Below are 20932 nucleotides of genomic sequence, written 5' to 3' on the forward strand. Positions count from 1 at the left end.
TTTGCTTGATTTGTTTATTTTTGAAGTTAAAGAAACTATACACTTCAGTCTGTCCCATGTTTGCAGTAATTAAAGGGTGCTAAGAATTTTAATACGATGTTTAATTTGCTTATTTAAGTTATTTCAACACAAAAAGCCCTGTGGGAAAAAATCTGTCACAGGCAGCTTGAAAGTGCCAAGGGCTCGCAATATGTGATGCCGAAAAGAATCCATCTAAATGGAAATCGCCCGAGTTCAGCATTGTTGATCCTAGGTTGCATCAGTTTGAATAGAGACCTGTCTAGACAGATTCATGAAGATATGCCTAGAATTCGATTTTAGCCAAACGTGCATGAGATCACTACTCCCGGGCCCTTTAATATTATTTGGCAAAGTTTATACAAAGACAAATTTTCAGACTTCAATTGATGGGCCTGTCCCTTATCTCATGTGTCAAGCACATCGTAATCAATTGCCAGTAAAACAAATAGTTAATTTTCTAACTCAAATGGTATGAAATGCTGTTATAAGTACTTTAGCAAGTCAATAGGTAAAGTTATCCTCCCCCCCCCCTCCCCCTCTTCCGAGCTAGGACGGAGTATAGAATTATATTTCGAGTACTTAATTTCTTTAAAGAAAACACCCCGAGCATATATCACTCATTTCTTAGAATATACGTGTATTATAGGAGACATTTCGAATCTCTAAAGTTCACAAAAAGTTTGGTGTCCGCGAAAATCGGACACTGAGCAGTGAACTTGCGACTTCGTGTGTTTTTCGCGATTCAGGAGGTTTTTAATCAAATTGGGGGCCTGCATTTTTACTATACATCGACTCATTAGTCTCTTCATTCGTTAATTTTTCTAGAAACTATAGGGTCAGTGGGTACGGCCTTAGACGATGGAAATCCTCCTTGTGCGTCATATATTGTTTTGCCGCCGAACCTGACCGAAATTAACGACGAACATGACCAGATACATCATAAAGTGTTCGTAAAAAAGTTGCGAATATGACTGGAAACCACTTTGTGGTTCTCAAATTGGCTCAGTACCACAGTTTTATTTATTGTGTACTATAACGGCCACATTTGCATCACGAACTTAGGCGAAACTGAACACATAAACACAGCCGCGAGCGCGCTGAAACCGAAACCAACCAAATTGAAGCCACTCAATGGCGGTAGGGAGGCTCAAGTGAGGGTGGGTGCAACTGCTAGATCGGCGATCACGGGACATGGACGCCATTTAATTGCTAAATTTTGCTGGGAGCCTATGGGGCAAAGGGTCGTTTTCTTTCCTAACTCGGGTCATAAAAGCCCATTAAGGTGCTTGAATAATTTACACAAGGTATAAATGATTACTTTTCCATAGCCACCAGTTTTGTTGCGATAGGTTAAGTATTTTTTTAACGCGAAAAATGGTAAATTCCGCCATCTTGGACGTTGCTGCTTGTCTGGCAACTTTGCTTTCTCCGCTCGACGTTTGCAATTCTCGGAGCGAGAAGGAAGCGAGAGAGGCTGCGCCAAGGCGCTCGTTGCTTGCAATGGGAGGCGAGAGGAGGAAAGTCGCATGGAGCAACAGAGTTGCAACAGAGCGGGCGCCTGCTCTCGTGCAGGCAACACTGGCGCATATCCTTTCTCGTATCCTCTCCCTCAGGCGCCGCCATTAAATTGCAAACGCTCTCCAGGTTTTGAGTTGCGCCCACCCTCACTACAGCCTCCCTAAATGGCGGCGAATGCGCCAGCGCCCTCTATCCGCCGCTCGGGTAACTACTGAGATGAAAAGGCCTGGAGAAGGAGGGAGCCCCGACGCCACGCGAAGGAGGCTGCAAAGCGGCGAAATCTTCGCGGGTTCGCTAGTTTTTTCCTGGCGTCTTTGTTTGGACGAGGATCCGTTCATTCCGAGGTGAGTGTTTTTTTTTACCTTTTTTTTTTTTTTATCTCCATACTCCGCGGAAGCTAGGTGTGCAAAAGCGACCACGCCGTATGTTGAACCAAATACGTAGTGTTCGCGAGCCCGTTACAGGCCAAAGCAGGGAAGCGGTGTCGAAGAAGAAAGACTTTCGGTCTTCGGAAACGGTGTCGAAGAAGGAAGTCTTTCTTCTTCGACACCGTTTCCCTGCTTTTACCACAGTCTCGGGTTTTCTGCATTCTGATCAACATCCACCAGCTCGCCTGCGCACTCACAGTTTTTTTCCGTTACAGGCGCCCGTTTTAAACATGCTTGGAAGTGTTGCGGTGTTGCGCCAGATACCGTTGAACAACACCGGCACTGTGGAAGGCGTGCGGGTAGCGCACGCTGCAGCGTGTTAACTGGGTCTGATTGAGCGCCATGTTATCGAAAGTTGTTTAGCAAAAGAACACGTTTTAGAAAGCGGAGCTTGGTACGCGGCGGTTCTTTGTCGTACAAGCTGTCACACCTCGCACCTCAATTCGGGCTCTCTCGGAACTGTCAAGTAAATGCGGAGGTGTGGTGGTGCGGTGCAGTGCGGCGCGGTGCGGTGCGGGGGTTGGACATCACTGCCGCCAAGGGTTCGGCAAGCTCGGCGGCGGAAATGGGTTGTCAGCGGCAGCCAATCTGCGTACGGGCCGCGTGCTATTTCTCCCTGAACCGAACCTGAAGACGTTAGCTTGCCGGTTGTACCGCGCTTGAAAAGTTTCGTGTGATCTATTGTTAGATCAGTTTAAATTTGTTTTTAAATGTAAATATTTTCCTCCTTCAGGAACCCACGGGGGCTGCCATCTCATTCGCCCGAGGTATCCGCTAAAAACAGGTGAGCGCAACAATTACCACCAAACTAATTGTATAAATGCGTTTTCCATTGCTTGTATTCGCAAGTTCCAGCTACGGTGTCGCCGCTCAGGCAATTATTTACTGAAGTACAATAAGGATGAATAATTTCACTCGAGCAAGTACGAAGCATAGGCGAGGGAGGTTTATAATGAACGAGAAACGGCACATAACACGATGCTAGTCTGATAAACAGAGGTACCGTGATCTGCTGATCCACCGCGCCGCTGCCGCATCGAATTGCGATGCCGAAAGCCACGGGAAGCTCGAAAGCTCAACTGGGATCGGCGGCGCTCGACCTGCGTCCGCTCGTCGCCGGATCCGCCGAACGACGCTGCTCGCTTTGCCTGGTTTGAAGCGTCGCACCGTCTCGGCACTGGAGAATAGGGAGTTTTCGTAGATCGTTTTCGCCGTCCCGCAAGGCCCTCCGCAATCCGCTACGATAGCGGGAACTCCACAGTCAAGGCTATCGGCGCGCAGGCGCAGTAGCGACTTCTTCGTTGCGGAACGCTTAGCGTAGGGGGTAGCGCGGTCTACGAAAACTCCCTAATGTCTCCTGCACGGTGTCAGCGTGTGTGCGTGTTCGACGGGTGAATGATCCTCAGCGGAGACTACGAGCATACGGTAGCAGTGATCGAAAACGTTGACGGGAAGGGATCGGGCTACTTCAAAACGGTCTTGACACGTGGTTTCGTGTAGACTTTGAAGATTAGGTCTGACAACAAAGATAGGCTAAATACGGCTTTATTTTGCGTTTTCAAAGTCCAAGTGCACATTCTGTAATATGTGAAGATATTTTTGTGGTTTTGCTGCTAGTATGTAGTTACTGAGCAACAACTATCTGTGCCAGTGGTTCGTAACAAACTTCGCGATTGTTGAATAAATCATGAACCACAACATTTCTGCAACGTTGGTTCATTTAGCATACTGCGCACGTACGTGCTGATGCCTAGTAAAACAGTCTTGGTAAAACGGTCTTGGTGCTCATTTTTGCATTTTTACGCAGTTAGCTGAGCTGCTTGTTGCACTAGCGTGTTCATTGGAAAGCAATTGCATGATGCATTGTGTTGAATGCCTCTTCAATCAGGTGCTTTCGCATGTCTTTGTAAAGTCGTTTTTTTTCCTTCTCTGCCAGTGTTAACAAATGGGGACGTCACTAACGATACCTTGCGCAAAACATTTATTTCGAGTTCATGACATCTTATGAGGGAGTCTGCCCATTATTGCTGGCTTTACGTCCTTTTACTCATATCAGGTTTGGCAGTCGTGTGTCCGATAATCTTTCCAGAGGAATTTATGGTGTGATCGTCTGGTTCAGCAGAATCGTGCGAGTTCGCAAGCGACATGGTTTCGACTAGGTTGGCAGAGTCTGATTTCGTACGAAGCGCGCCTGGCCCGAGCGGGGGCCGAAGCGCGACGCGTATAATCCGTCAGAAGCTGGAATCAAATTTCGGGCGCAGAATACAAAGAGCTTGAAGAACACTTCTGCGCTCGTCGCAGGCTGAGACGAGACTTCATCAATCCGCATCGAAATCCTTTTCTTTCTTTTGCGGGAGGACATTTCTTACGTATTTATAGGCATAAACCCTTCGATAGCAGCATCACAGTTGGCGCTGCTTGAAATGATTCACGTCTCTAGCAGGGCAATGATCAGAAGAGAGCAGATTCGACTCACTTTCCACGATACCGACTAATGCTGGAACTTGCGAATACTATACGTTTAAGAACATTTCGATTTGTGTCTGCATACGTGTGCCTAGCATAACAGATGGGACATTTTCCCCGATGTCCTTATGAAAGAGGTAGAATTGTTTTTATTAAAAAAGTTGGTTTCATAATATTTTATAACTATTACTATGAAGTTAATGGTGAATTCAAGTGGTCAATGTCCGGTAAAAGCGTTCGCGTGGTCAGGATCAGCCAAACGCGCGGTGTTCGGGTGGCTGTTCTCCGGCAAGCGCCGGCAACTTTCGGCGCTTTCTTCACGCCGGAAAGTTGCTTCCTCCCAACCTTTCTATTCGCATTAGAACCCCCAGCTGCCCGAGGCCTCTGTCGGCCTTTAAAAAAGCCTTTGCCCAAGAGCCCATCCTCCGCCTCATCCGCATCCCTGTGAGTTCCCCATAGTGGCTGCCGCCTCGGCAGAAGGAGGGGAATCGGTCTATCCTGATATATCTCCCTGATCACATTCGTAACTTCATATCCGTTCTTAAAGCTCAGTCTCCGGATTGTCCTGTTAGCCTCCAGGACTGCCCTCTTTGTACCTATCTCCTTGTCCCCTGACGTCCGGGAGGGTGCTCATTACATTGCACACCATCCCAGAGGTTATGGACCTCAACTGTCTCAAGCCCTCCTCAATTTGTGTTGGCAAGCCTCTGTAACGCTGTAACTGCCACAAACAGTCGCATTTGAGGATATGTAAAAAAATATAAACAATGAGCACACAGTTATATCCGGTGCTATCCCAACGATCGCCTTGCTGCTCTGTAGCCAAGGGTCTACATGCAGACAGATCAAAACAGCAAAATACTTCGCGTGTCAAAACAAGGTTGGCCAAGAAAAAAATATTTTTTTTTATTAATTCGGTAAAATTGCCAGCACCTCCAAGTCTTTCGAAAATCCGAAACATGTAAAAAAATGCCTGCGTGCCCATAGATTCTCAGAAAATATGTCACGACATTGCATGCATAAACCACATGACCTCGTTATGACCAGATTTAGCAGTTGTGTCAACTTTCAGAACAGTGAATTTAATGAAAGCCAAAGTAAGTATGATGCAGAACTGACACGCCCCTTTTACAGGTGTTGACAGAATTGTTTGCCTTTTTCTTGCCTTGGCCCTTTGTCTTTTGTTTTGCATTATAACAGTTTCACAAGAGACCATTTAGCATTCAGACCAGCTACCTCTAAACAAATCAATTGAATGACTGGTTCTGCATTTTTGTTTATCTTTACTGCGGAGTACTTATCTAATTCAATCAATTTTTTTTTCAGTGCAATGTACACCTGCAGCATTTGTCATTGCTGCTGTACCAGTTTATCACTCTTTCTGAAGCATGTTACATTGCATAAGAATGCCAGCAACATGCACATTCAGTGCCCCCTCTCAGGATGCAAGAGGGTATTCAGGAAGATTGGTTCCGTCTATAGCCACCTGTCACGTGACCACAAATACTGGAGTAGATTTGAGGCACCCCTTGCTCTGCTTCACGAGGCTGTTCCACTTGCGTGCAGTGTAGCCACTTGTCTTCAAGTCTGCAGCAATTTGAAGTCACTAATCTGTCACCTGAAAGGTCACATTTTGCAACTGGAGACGATTACATGCCCTTTCCCTGGATGCGCTAGGACCTACAAGAAGAAGTCATCGTTTGAATCTCATATATCACGCTGTCACCGATTTGCAATGTAACAGGCTCACGTAGATGAACAGAGATCTCTCGACAACTTCGATCATTCTCCTGATCAGGAGGTTGGTGCGTCATGTGATGTGGGGTCTCAATCGAACGGTGACTTCGTGAGAAATCAGAGTCAAGTAATTGATGCTTTTGGACTCCTGTATCTACGTCTTCTGTCCGAGCATCTGGTGCCATCGTCCACAGTGCAAATTATCAGTGAGGCATTCTTTGACTTGCAGAACAATAATTTGGAGCAAATGTTATCAGAATTAAGAAGAAAACTGGATTCTGTTGGAATTAGTGACAGCACATCTCAGGAAGTCCTACACCTCTTATCTGACAATGACCAGATACTCAAAGCACACAGCAGCTCAGGTGTGCTACGGTCACCATACGCCCGTAAAGAATACTTCAAGGAGAGGTTCAGTTATGTAGAGCCTGTAGCGATCCTGTTGGGAAAAAACAAGAAAAATCAAGATGCTACGTTTCATTACGTCCCAATAATTGACACTCTCAAGGCATTGCTGTATGATGAGTCAGTTGTCAGTCAGTGTTTGAATCCACTTAGCACGGAAGTGGGCATACTCCGGGACTTTGTGGATGGAATAGTGCAGAAGTCAATTCCCTTGTTTGATCAGCAGTCGGATGCCGTGAAGTTGCTGCTGTTTCAAGATGCATTTGAAGTCGTGAATCCCCTTGGCTCAGCAAAGAAAAAGCACAAGATACTTGCAGTGTACTTCATGCTCGGAAACCTCTACCCATGGAACAGATCACGCATTCACGCAATTCAACTTGTGCTTCTATGTAAAGAGTCCGACTTTGAGTTTTTCGGGCAAGAAAAGGTATTTGCACCACTGCTAGAGGACATCCGGAGGCTTGAAAACGGAAGCTGTCAGCTGAGAGACGGCAAGAACCTTTATGGAGCTGTTGTGGCGATCCTTGGTGACAATCTGGGAAGCCACACAATAGGTGGCTTTGTTGAGAACTTTAGCAAAGCAAAGCACATGTGTCGGTTTTGTTTAACAGAGAAAAAAGATATGTTTGTTGAGTCCAATCTGACTGGCACTTTCGAGCGGAGAAAAAAGTCCAACTATGACAGGTCTCTAACAATTTTGAGTCAAGATGACACGCTCATTGTTCACGAAGGAGTGAAATTTGACTCATTGTTTAATCGCTTTAGGTACTTCCATGTGTGTGCACCGGGCCTGCCACCTTGTCTAGGTCACGATTTGTTTGAGGGTGTTGTGTCTTATGATATTGCATTGTATGTACAATACTTCGTCCACAAGTGCAGGTGGTTCACACTGGAAGAGTTAAACAGAAGCATCTCCTTATTTAATTTCAAACAAGGAGATGCAAATGATCGCCCCTCGGAAGTGAATTTAAAGCAGAAGCTGAGCGGGCATGCAGTTCAGAACTGGAACATGCTAAGGTTCCTGCCTATGTTTGTTTTCGGCAAAGTACTAGATCTCCATGATCCTGTGTGGCAGCAGGTGTTGATGCTCTCAGAGATCGTCCAGCTGATCTGCACTCCAGCCATCTCGCTTCCAATGATAATGCGGCTGAAGGACTTGATTGAGGATTATCTTCTGGGGAGACTAGGGCTCTTTCCATTTTGTTCTCTACGACCTAAGCACCACTTTCTTGCGCACTATCCTTACCTCATCATGCAGTTTGGCCCATTAATAAGAGTTTGGACTATGCGCTGTGAAAGCAAGCACGGTTACTTCAGAAGATGCGCGAGAAATTGTCAAAACTTCAAAAATATCACATCCACCCTAGCTGAACGACACCAGCTTCTCCAAGCATACAGGGCATCTGGTTGCCTCTTTCCAACTGCCTATCCTTTGACACCTGCATCAAGACTTCAGTTGAGTCTATACAGTGATGACATTCAAAAGGTCATAAAGGATTTTTTTGGATCTGATGATGATATCTACTACGCCTATAATGCCGAGTACCGAGGACTTGCGTACAGGAGGGACATGATTCTGGTCTTATCACGAGAAGATGATCGGCTGGTGTTTGGTCAGATAATTCTAATTCTGGCAAAAGGCCCTGCGATGTGCTTCCTTGTACGAGTCACCCGGTCGTCCTTGGAACCTTCAATGCAGTTGTATAACCTCTATGATTGTGAATCTGGAAGTTTGAAATGTGTTACTCCAAGCAGCATAATTGACTATGTTCCTCTTGAAGCATACCGGCTGGGCCAAGCACAGCGCCCCATTGTGGTGCTGAAGCATGCAGTTTTGGATTTGATTTAATTATTTCCTTACATTATCTCTCTTAGATGGAGCTTTCATCGCTTATTGCCAGCTGGCTGCCAAGCCTCCCATCAGAAGATGTGGAAACTGTTGTTTCCAAGCTAGAAGAGTGCGGTGTAACAACCATGGAGCATCTAAAGTACATTGAGGAGAGCGACCTGGACCTCCTAAACCCAGTGAATAGAAGGATCCATTTGGAAAGGTTTCGCGAAGTCAGTGTGACAACCAAGGCACCCATACCTGCTGCACAACCTACAGCGAGTGTTCCTCTTCCAAGCACCTCACGTTTCGAGAATTGGAGCGAAGACTTCTCCATTCCATGGGATTCGTTTCCACGGAGGCTTCTGGAAGCATGCTACAAGAATGCAAGGCCAACAAAGTCTGACCTGAACCAAATGGTGAGGCAATTGAGTAACAGAATTATCCAGGAGAGCTTCTCGCCGGGCAGGCGCCACCTGAGGGTAATTGCTTCAAAGATTGTAGCTAAGTATCCGTTGTCATTTCAAGACATGCTGCAAGGCACAGTTATTGGACAAGGCGTTGAAACTTTGCTCTGGAAACTAGAGAATTGTGTAAATAACAAGAAGAGGCCCCTAGCGCAACCTCTTCCAGAAGAGAGCACATCCGACCCTGATGCGTTTCATCAGCCCACAAAGACAGACCGTCGGGACTCCTACGGATGCGTGGCCTGGAAGCCTGAACTGCCTCCAGGAGAGACAGCCTACACTCAGGATGAAAAGAGAGAACGTCTGGTAACAGAATATCGCAGGGTATCTCGGGATGATAGACTAGTCACAAAACTCATGAGTGAGACTTACGCAACCCAGAGGCTACTGATCAACAGCCCCAAGGGGGTAGGCAAGGTGAAAGAGGACTGGCCATTCCTGTTTGAGGAGCACCATTTTGTCAATCATGCAGAGCTACTGCTCGGATTCAAGGTCAGCGAAGTCTTTGATGATAACATGAAAAAGGTTGGAGTACAACTGTACAGGTACGCCTACAGTCAACTGAAGAACGAGGCTGTGAAGAAGTGCCTTAAGGACATTGAGGATGCTAAAAAAACTCTAAAAAATGTGACCCCCGAATATGACAGCACTCCGCTCCTGCTGCTGGCAATCTTCGGTGAAGACATTGAATTGATCTTCAAAAATGTTGAGGTAAGTTTTCGTATTCAATGCTTTTAGTATATCGGTTGCTTTACGTTTTTTAAGCGAAGTAGATCTACAGAAATCTAAAATCGAAGTAAATCATCAAGATGTCACGTGAAAATGGAATAGAAGCACCGCGGGCGCTATTATTAGTCAAAAATGGGTGTGATACACTATTTTTTTTATTCAATCTGTTTACTGTGCGCCACAAACAGCTCTAGGCCTTAGCAGTATGCACACCACGCAACTCATAAAACAAAGAGCACAGTTACAAAGACATTAAAGATAAAAAAATACAAAAAAACTAGCACAGTCTGCTTTTGTGACTTCAGCATGATGAGAACCACTTTTAAACGTTAAAAATTAGAAAACAAATCCAAGTCACTCTTACTGAGTTAAAAATGAATTTCAATTGTGTCATCTGTAATTTGAGTTTAACATTTCATGAATAAGACAAAGAAGAGGCTTTGTTGTGCTTTTTCGGAACACAAAAAGAAATGGCGCTAAACGGTGCTTTAGGCGTCTGCGTTTTCTTGCACTAATCCTCACTACATGCGCTTGAGACGGTGCGTCATTTATCGAATTCACTACCTTGCAGAAAAACAACATATAGCAACAACGTATCAGTTCTTTTCGTGCCAGGGCTTACTCTCTCCGTTAGGTGTGAAGGCGCTGCTAGCCTGAGCTTGCAGTGCCGATTGGTCGACAGCTGCATGTTAATTCACCCTCATATCGAGGATGACAGCGCGGTCTGGAACGAAAGATGTGCAAACAAAAAACCAACAGCCTTTTGCACCCGTCGCGCCACTGAACGGTCGTCAGCGGAAGTTCTTACGCATTTCGAGGGTAATAATGCCAAGTGGCCTTTGGTTTAGTTTTTCACCACGTTCTGTCCTAAACAATATGCCTTCGCCTAGGTTTGAATGCCCTGAGACGAGACGTACTGAATGCACATGAGATTACCTTCACATCGATATTGTGACCTGACTGTTCTTATTGCTAGGTTTGTGAGCATATAAATAATAAAAGCAAAATGCCGTTCTCCAATTCTTTTTTGCTCTCTCACAGCTCTTTTGGGGATGGGGGTGCAATGATGAATTGTTTTTGCTTAATCTTCGGTTAAAAAACAGCAGAAGCGTTGGATGCTACGTAAACTCATAAGCTTTTTACATTTTTTGTGTTATTTCTAACGAAGCTTTCATTTGTTTTTTTCTCTCACTAAGACGCACCAGCAGTCAGCGTCTAGATATCTCTAGATAATGATAATAATGAAACGGAATTTAAAGGCTGCGCTTCGGCGCCGAATGTGGTGGAAAACTGAATCAAAATCGCAGCTCGAATTATTTTCTGAAAGCACCGGCCATTTGGTATCATCACAATTCTCGAAGCACATGATAGTTTTCGCTGACAACTGTCGCTGCACAATGATGGGGGTAAGCTACATGTTGCTCCGATATTCGCGTTTCTTTCATACGAGACTTTGCACTCTGGTGTCCTGTGCTGATGCAAGAAAGCGATCGCTTGGTTCGTATGTGAATGCCAACCTTTTTAGTCATCTGAACTTATTGGATTCTGTACTGTGCCTAATATCCTCACTGCGAAAAAAATGGCCTCTTTAATTGCTTCAATTCATCTTATCATCGAAATCAACCAACCAAAAAAAGAATATATTTGTCCTCTAGCCTGATGGTTCGAATGGCTGCAATATTGGAGATTGGGACTACTGTAGGCGCAGGTGCTGAACTAGGAGCATAGGAGTCTGGGCAAAAACGTGTAAATTGTGGAATTGATGCCGTGGAACAAAAAGTGTTGAAAATAAACGTTTCAAATTTTTGCTATTAAAAAAATAAATACATTTTAGCAATGCAATTTGGCTTATCTGTAATTGAACTTTGCCCGCCAGAGTTCCCCATGAGCGAAGCCTGCATAACCTAGTAATTTAGCACATGATGAAAAGTGCAGCGATATCGAGTATATATATAGCTTACATCATGCCACAATATCCCACATCAATGGTACATTTTTGTTTTGGTATTTCTTTTTCACTTGAAATCATCGCTTTGGGATAGCCGAGATTGAACCCAACATTTTCTGAGCTTTGCGCATTATCTGTGGTTTTTGCAAATGAGAACACCTTTGAGTGTATGTTTTTTTTTTTTATGAAAGCAACTGACGATCTTTGTGCTCCGCTTGTGCTTCTGTCAACTCATGAGATTGTGTTAGCATCTTGTGGCAATATCATCGAAAAGACGACAACAATTCAGCATCATTGTCCATAGGAACTCTAGTTCTGCTTTTAATTTATCAATAGTGAGCCGCATACATCATTAAGGCATACTCTGTTTTCTAAACAAATTATACAGAGGTCAGGCAGTACCTTTGAATTGTCCAAAATTGTTTGTTTATGTAGAATTCTTGAAAACATTCAAGTAGCTTGCCCTCTAAATGTGGCAAAAGCAAATTAGACCCAAGTGCTTAGACATAGCACGGGTCATACTAAAAGGACATTAGGTCGTCTGTCCTCATTTTTGTTTACTCTTTGTCTTTCAGGAAAATGCCACTGACTCGGATCTGGGTGATATGGACTCAAGCCCGATCATATGTGTTAAAGGTCAGTATGTGCTTTCAAATTCTGGCCCGAAGCATGAAGGTGGACGATTTCTGTTCTCATACTGCATCAATTGTTATTTATAGGAGCCAACAACTACACAGCAAGCGAGTTCACAATTTGTGTTGACACAGTTGCCGGTGATGACCACAAGCAACAGGGCAGGCTCATTCAAGTTGATGTTCCTGCTCTATTTTGTGTTGAACATTTCGTTCCTAGAAGAAGTGGGCCCTACACTTGAATTTATTCAAAGGTAAGTGCTTCATCACCCCTGCTTTTATTGTTGAATTTGATCTGCTTGTCATATGAAAGATGTATCCTTTACACAAAACATAGCTTCCATTGGAAGAACCCCAGTGCCTGCTGATTTCTTACAATGCTTTGATTTTGCATGCCAAGACCTCAAGCTAAGGTTTTTCATTGTTTCATTTGGATCATTCTAACTACAGAAATTACTTCTCAGGGGCCACAAAGCTGAATGGCATATTCACAACGATATAGTGCATAAAGGAAACTTTTTTTGCACAAATGAGGTCAGTTTTTAAGACCGTTTTATGAGTGATGTTAATCATTTTGTGATGAAAGTCTAACCCCATACATGTCGTGGGAGAAATGATTGCTGTTGTTGAAAACAAAAAAAGATGAACTATGTCATTTTTTATCTTGGGCTAGTTGGCTCGAAAATAGCATAGTGTAAACCATAAGTAAGCAATTTTCCAGTCCCGGAAGCCCTAAAATACTGCAATGTGGTCCGGCGACCACCCTCCCTCCTCACGCACAAACGCACGCACGCACACACATGCAAACATGCGCGTGCGCACACACGCATGCACACGCACACATACACAAACCCATCTCGCCACGCTCATTACACTCATCAGTGGGTGCAGTCTAGTCTCATTTGCACACGACTTCATCAATTGGAATGAAGGGCATTTCAGCTGCACATGGTGAAATGGAGACCGTTTATATGCCCAGAAAATGCATGGCTTCCACCTCCTGTAAATGTATCGATAGCAGCGTGCTCTCTTTTGTGTCAAGCCCTGATCCGTAATTACTGCAACCTCGTGCAAGAGTTATTGTTTTCAGATGGCAAGGAATATCGTGGACACTATATTGTTTTCATTCTCAATATTAAGCACTCCGCTAGAGAAGCTATATATTTTGTGCCTCTGTGCTCTATGCTGTCATTAAATATTCCTGAGAAACGTGCCAAAGAAAACTTGCACGTCCAAGGTAATAGTAAAATATTTTAAAGTCAGTGCCAGTGTCACCATCAGCACTTCAGCTTCACAAGACCCCATGCTCTCACTGTCCACATTCTAGTTTACACTGTGATGCTAGGATGGCGAGAAACAAAGGTAACAGTATGAAGTCTCCACTGCAGCTGAGTTTATTTTCTAGAGAATGACAACTAATATACATTTAAACGACTAAAGGGGGATGGAAGAACAGACGTGCACTTTTAGATTGCACATCTGTAAAATATGAAACAAGCTAGTTGACTGAAACTAGCGAAACAGGATGGAACACTCCAAGTGGTGCTAAAGTGCCCGACAAAACTACCTCTTTGAAGGCTCAATAAGTCGATCGACTGGCAGAGGTTACCATTTTTTTCTACTGACATACGTGAAACATGAAATAGTTGTGTAGACAAACACCTGGAACAAAAACTCCCAAATAAAAGTAACACAAGTGTTCATTGAACTGTAAACATGGCTGATTAACACAATTACCATGCTTCTCTAGCCAGCATTTTTGTTAAGGCTATTTTAGAGAAATTCCTTTTCTTACACAAAATGTCTTATTCCTTGGCACACATTGAACAATTTATTGTTCGGCAAGTCCGGGAGTAGGGTTTTGTTCTCATTTACGTTTACACTGTTTTAATTCTCAAGCAAGCTTTAAACAAAAAGGGATCACTCTAAGCGATTGAAACGAACTGTATTTGTTAGCAGGCATCTTGCAAAAGAGAGTATTGTTTTGTTGAGCCTGATGAAACTAATTCATTGAAACTAATTGATTAAATATTGATTTAAGGGCAAAAGTGTCAATTGGGAGCTTGTAGAGAGCTTTAAAGAGCCCTTGATGGAGGTGCTTGCACCATATTACACTTTGCCTGGTTCTTTTCTCCGGCCTTCAAAAAACGCCTGCAAAATGCAAAGAATACCACATGACATTGCACTCCCCTAATCGCAGCGCGGGCGTTTTTTTTAGGGTTGGATAAAAGAAGCACTCAAGGTGCACCACATTGCAAACTCCTCCATTGGGTGTTTATTCAGGCTCTCTACAACATTCCGATCGACACCTTTAATTTCCTTTAAATATTTACAGTACAAGGTTATTGGTCGTAATTATTTAATTAGGCACAATAAAAAAAGATATTGGCCCTGGCAAGACGTGTGCTAAGAAATGCAGTTGGTTTTATTCGCCTGTAATGCTCCGTTTTTTTTAAGCTTGGTTCCAGACAACTGTAACACCCTGTGTACCTTATTAAGCGACCAGGCGCACTTTTCCCTAAAATCATTACTTATTAATATGTGGCGGTGCGCGTAATTCCCGCCGGCGGTTCAAACATCTTGAACATGGCGGCAACCCAGATATCTGGTTCACAACACTTTGGTGTCCTTATTGGAAATGAATGTATCATTATCCATATGATGGACATCTGCCAAATCGGTCGTTGGCACTCACTAACATCGCATCCATATTTTTCCTATGTAACGCATAGTTTTTGTAGGAAAGTTTTGGCCAGCATTCCATAACCTCCCTGTGTATTTAAATAATACATGTTTCATGGGGAACAATGCTATAGTAAAAAGATATGTTTGTTTGATTTCAGGGGTATTGCAAGCATCAACCCACCGAGGGGCACCAAGATTCTTAAAAAGAAGAAGAAGCAACACTGTGTGTCACCCGCGGTTGCCAAGCTGATGGCTTCCCTGGAGGAATATGCCTTTTAAGCTGAAACAGTCTTAAAGCCTTCCTGATTTAAATAAAAGGTATGTTCCGGAAATGTCATCTTTAAGCCCAAGCAAGGCAAAGGGAAGAAATAAAAAGGTGGCATAAATAGAGCGGTACGCTGTCAATTGTACCGGATAAATTGGCTTCTGAATTTTCACCACACGTCTACTCTAGTGGTGCACATTGTGTGAACTTCGAAAGCATAGATCCATTTCTGTGAGAAATAAGGACAAGAATCCTTGTAGCCTCTATGGCGGGCACCAGTGCAGGCGACCGAGTCGCAGTGAGCGGCTAGAGCCCGATGCGAAATGAGTACTCGCATTTCACATAAAATGGAAGACTCATTTCACAACGGGCGCGGGTCGAATCGAGCGGTCAACTGGCGATGCGACTTGGTTGTCTGTGTCGTTGCCCACCATAGAGATGCACGTTTGGAAGATAACTAGTGCCATTAAAATACATGTTTGGGTAAAATTTGATGTAGCTGTGTGCAGAAGCTAATTTCTAGGTACCAATTTACAGCCTACCACTATTTAGGCCACCCTACACTGTTTTTAATTATAATGCAAGGGTGCAAGCGAGCTGGACAAGAATGATGAAAATAATTCCTGGAGAAGAGGAACAAGAAGGACAAACAGAAATCCCCAAACACAGTTAGGTGACTGGTGAGCGACCGAAAAGATCCGCCTGGTCCTGGTATCGAACCCGGGACCTCTCCATTACAGGTGGAGCGCTCTACCAACTGTGCTAACCAAGGGTTAGACGTCAGTAGAGCAAACGGGTTTGTGTTTGTCCTTTGTCCTTCTTGTTTCCCTTCTCCAGGGATTATTTTCATCATTCTTGTGCAGCTCGCTTGCACCCTTGCATGTAATTGCATTATAATTATAACCTTAAATTGCAAGCTTCACCCTCGTTGGTGTTAGACTGGTGGCAGCTGATAAAACCCGTTTGCTCTATTGACGTCTAACCCCTGGTTAGCTCAGTTCGTAGAGCGCTCCACCTGTAATGGAGAGGTCCCGGGTTCGATACCAGGACCAGGCGGATTTTTTCGATTGCTCACCAGTCTCCTAGCTGTGTTTGGGGATTTGTGTTTGTCCTTTGTCCTTGTTCCCCTTCTCCAGGAATTATTTTCATCACTACACTGGGTGTTTGGTTTTAGCTGCCCTAAGTTTTCAAAACAATAAGTTTCATTAGGTAACTTCATTTTGCAATCAGCTTACTCTACTTAGCGGGCACTACAAAGTTGTTTGTGGAAGTAGGTGGCTAATTAACATATATTTTAAATTAACTTCTAATTAGTAAACGGAGCCATATTCTTGCAATTAGAAACTTGCTGGCCATAGTCGAAAGCCACTAAATCTGTTCTTTAGAAATGCTGGGAGAACGTGCATTGTTTTCACATTCATTTAATGTAAAATCTATGCACCTCACAGAAATAGGGTGGGCACCCCATTGGTCATAGTCAAGAGAACCATTTAATAAGGCATGTAGTGCTTAGGATAATTAAGTTTTAAAATAGTTTTGCATACAATGATATTAACCAGTTTTAGAGACTTGCTGGGCATAATCGGAAATCACTAAATCTGTTAATTTTAGAAGGATTGGGGGCACGTACGAAGTGTGATATTTCACAAAAGGTACCACTTTTTATACAGGCGCAAGCCTGGCAAAGCGAAAATGTGGATGATGAGACGGAAAAACTTGGAGGTCACGACAGATTTGCAGGCCAGAGAAACAATACATGTGCTCCTAGTCTCTAAATTTGAATGATTTAGTGGTTTCTCACGATGCTTATCAAGTTTCTAATTGTAACTATACGCTTATTTTTTTAACGAAAAGGTTAATTAAAACATCTGTTGTTCATAGTGGCCGCCAAGTCAAGCAAACTAATGGCACTATCAAGATTTCCCTGGTGCAAGTTCTCTTCAATATTTTTGTCCATAAAAAGAATACCAGGTATATACTCAGGAAGTGTATCGTTAAGAGCCCAAGAGGGCAGAGTTAAGAGTCGAAGTAGGTATGTTCAATAAATTCCATTTAGTCTGAGCCCCAAGCGGGCCAAAGTTAAGAAATAAAACTGCAGTTTCTAATAGTCTGTTGAAGAGAAGCCATCTGTTCAGAGCCAAAGCGTGGCGAATGCAAGAAATAAAGTGGTTATTTACAAATATTACGATATCTCATGTTTTCTTTCTTTAACAAGTTTGACGACTTCTTTCATCGCGAACATCCCGGCGTTAATAAGTCCAGGAAGGTAGGGAAGGTGTAAATATGGCGTGTTCCCAAAATAATCAGTGGTTTATTTCAATTCATCTGGAATATTTGAACTCACTGACATTTCTGTGCCACAGAAAAAAAAAGAGTTCTCAAGTTGATCTCAGAAACATTATACTTAATTTGAATTTCGGCTAATTAAAAATAACCCTCTAAAAAGCTGCAAGCCTGCGAGCTTTTGAAGCTTGCAAAATGTTGGTTGATGAGCCCAATTTGAAAACATGTTTCTTTCACACGTCTACAGAATACAGTAACTATTGCCGTATTCTGTATGCAGGGTGCGGTAACAATGTATAAGGGCAGGTATAAAACTATAAGGCCTCAAAATGCTTTGTCGCAAAATATAGCGTATTTATTCATCAAATAAATTATTGCCATGTTTCTCACAGGCAGTTAGTAATTTATGAATAACTATTCAAACTCTTCACATTCACATTGCAAAGTAAGACTCAATTCCGCCCCTGTAGAGGTCGTTACTCCTACTTCGAGACTTGTGTGCAGTGTCGGCTTGTCTTCCGAGAAATGTAGTCCGAGTCTAGGCGAAACAAAAGGTAGTTAACGAATGCACTCGGAAGATGCCACTTTCTGGATGTTGATGATCTGGAACTGCATGCCAATCTGCCAAGTCGAAGCAAGGACTTTTACAGGACTGGAATTCAGCGCCTTACTCAGCAATAGAGAAAGACTGAATAATAATGGAGGCCTTGTTAAAACAAGTGTAAATGTTTAAGAATATGTGGATAATCGGTAGCGAGTAAGTATATGCTCTACCTTACAAGAAAATGTGACATTATCCTCTCACTTTCTGTTGTACATGTTTCTTTGTGTACTGCTCCCGCAAAGGCGACAGACAGCAACAGCCGACTCTGAGAAACCTCCAGCATTCACACAGGTGTTATCTTTAACAGGCTTGAATCACTCGAGCTTCGTTCCCGAGCTCGGTGTGCTCCGTGAGCGAGGCATGACTGATTGCAAGCATGCCAAACTTCGCTTTGCATTGATGCTGCATGCAATCGTGTTTTGTCTGTGTCGGCTGTTGCTTATGTCGCTCTAGTAGGACTCGGGCTTAACATATTTTTTCTCGATGCTGTGGGACAGTTATTTTTATTACGTAAACCCTGTTACATGTTTTAATGGAAACTAACTTTCTTGTTAAAAATCTTTTTAAGTTGTCTTTTTACAAAGGTGTAGAACAGAAACTGTTTCCTTTTCAAAATAAACTTTTTTTCACGATACTCAAAAATAGAAAGTCGATCTTTTTACAGAGTCCCAGAACAGAAACTCTGTTTACTTTTCGAAAAAAAACTGTTTTTAAACAACATTTAGAAATAGAAAGTCGATCTTTTTACAGAGTCCCAGAACAGACAACCATTCTTTTAAAAGAAATCATTTTCCCGCAAAACAGAGTGTCGATTTTTTTACAAAGTTCCATAACAGACAATCCTTCTTTTAACAAAAGCCGGTGTTTTCAAAATAATCGACTACAGAAAGCCGATCTTTTTACAAAGTTCCAGAACAGACACTCTTTGTTTTAACAGACACCGGTTTTTCGCAAAATTTGACAACAGAAAGTCTATTTTTTTACAGAAAAGCCAAGAGCAGGAAATGCTATGATTTTAACGGAAAGTATGAAAACAGGGAAACAGACGAAAACAGAAAATTCGTGGCAAGAAACTTGCCAAGCTTTTTCTGTTTACACAGTTATTTTTTACAGTGTATCAAAAAGCGATGTGGTCAAGGAATAACAGAAACTGTTTTCTTACAGAAAGTAAGTTTTAACTGACTGTTTTTTTACCCTACAACTACGTTTATGAGAATAACGTAAAGTCTTGTTTTTTTACCGAAAATTTCAGTTTCTATGGACTATTTTTTTACCAAATCAATCTGTTTCTTATAAATAATGTAATCTCTGTTTTTTCACAGAGAAGTGTGCCTGTAGTTTAGCTTAACAGAACCGCTTTGGTATTTTTACCGAAACTTTCTGGATATTTTCTGTTGTATTACATACATTTTTTACAGTGTACCGGTGCAATAGAGACGGTTCGATGTAATAAAATATGAACCGCACCTTTTTGTGGGTGGCGGCGCGAAGTCAATTCAATATTTGCGATGGCGGCGTCAGCGACTCGGTTTAGACTTAACAATCGGCAGCGAGGACATGGAGACAGCTCAATAATAGGGAAACAAATAAGTAAATTTCCCTTTTGCGTACATCACGAATTGGCGTCGGCGAGTCGGCGTGGAGGCGTACACTTCTATACTTTGTTTCACCTTACGATGGACAGTCAAAGACGGCACGAACCGCCGGAGCAAATCCATAGCTCGGAAGGTGTCACCTGTCATTCCGGTTGGGCAGAGCGACGTGGGTAACGCTAAGCCAGAAGGCAAGCTACAAACTATGAACTGCCTTGTGTAGCTGGTAGCGTCCATCGCGGTACATCGTAAGGTGAACCGGAATATATCTTACAATGCCGGGAGGTCAAATAGCTATTCTTTGGGTGGGTGTGTGTAATTAATTTTCTTGCTGCTAACCAGTATTCCTCAAAGAAGCAGAAAGACATCACAAACACCAAAAGAAAAAAAAAAAAAGCGAAGGGTTTCGGCGCGTTCGTTTCGCTTTGGCGAAATCTAGAGGTGCCATGAGACGAAGCCGCGACAAGCGCGACAGTGCGGCGTCGGTCGCCGGAAGGCCAGTCGCCTAGAGCCCTGGACACTGCTTCAAGAAGGTTTATTTTCTGTGTGTTTTTATAAAAACAGCGCGTTGTCCATGGTCTGTTTATACACTTTGTTTCCAATCGTTTTCCGGCAGGCTTTCGTTGTCTTTCTCCTTTTCAACTCAGTCGTCCGAGGATGTCGTTCGGGCATGAGGTGAGGGTAGTTTTCCGTTTGGATCTGGGTGTGCATCGCAAAGCGTGCGGTCGTGTATCAGTATACTGCGTGATGACCGCTAAAAATCCCAGGCTAGGAGTCGTACTGCATGGGCCACTCATCTAGAGTGGGTAACAATGTGATCATACTCTGGGAGACTATAAACTCCTGCTGTCTAAACAGCAAAGGAGTTATTTGTTTTGGGGGGGTAATTTGCGAGTACGGTGCGTGGAACAGTCATGGTGTCGCTGTGCGTGCTGGTCGACTGCCTTCACACGTGAGTGCTACACTTTGGTACTGTTTGCACGCGCCTGTATAACCGCGCAATTTTCTAACAACGATGTTTCCGTTAAGAATGGAAGCTGACAAGACGAAATTAAGGATATATTTGTTTTCCTGTCCTCATTTCCGCAGCACGGCTTCTGATGAATCTGTGGTGGGTATAATAACCGTTTGTGAAGAAAATGGGCGCTTTTAATTTTTGCCGTCTGTTGCAACTCTCAAGCCTCTTACGCTTGATCGCACGATTGATGTCTGCAGTGGCACCAATCAACACGTCCTAGATAACAAAGATGTAGTGCTGAATGAGATGGCGTGATCTGAGAAGCCTAATGCTAGGCACAGATTGGACACGACTATACACCTTTCC

General features: G+C 43.3%; 1 protein-coding gene, 1 long non-coding RNA gene and 1 pseudogene across 2 annotated transcripts in view; all 3 read left to right on the forward strand.

Annotated features, from left to right (window-relative positions):
- The window catches only part of LOC8033701 (cholesterol 7-desaturase nvd), a 229578-nt gene that overhangs the window by 86025 nt on the left and 122621 nt on the right, over nucleotides 1–20932 (forward strand). The gene's annotated exons all lie outside the window — the stretch shown is intronic.
- On the forward strand, nucleotides 1792–8608 carry LOC121837069. The gene is made up of 3 exons (XR_006078101.1): nucleotides 1792–1883; nucleotides 2701–2751; nucleotides 8451–8608. It is a non-coding gene; the product is annotated as an uncharacterized LOC121837069 (long non-coding RNA).
- On the forward strand, nucleotides 9371–17292 carry LOC120847757 (annotated as a pseudogene).

This window comes from Ixodes scapularis, unplaced genomic scaffold, assembly GCF_016920785.2.
Source record: "Ixodes scapularis isolate PalLabHiFi unplaced genomic scaffold, ASM1692078v2 PGA_scaffold3__209_contigs__length_174095766, whole genome shotgun sequence".
In the NCBI taxonomy this organism is placed as follows: domain Eukaryota; kingdom Metazoa; phylum Arthropoda; class Arachnida; order Ixodida; family Ixodidae; genus Ixodes; species Ixodes scapularis.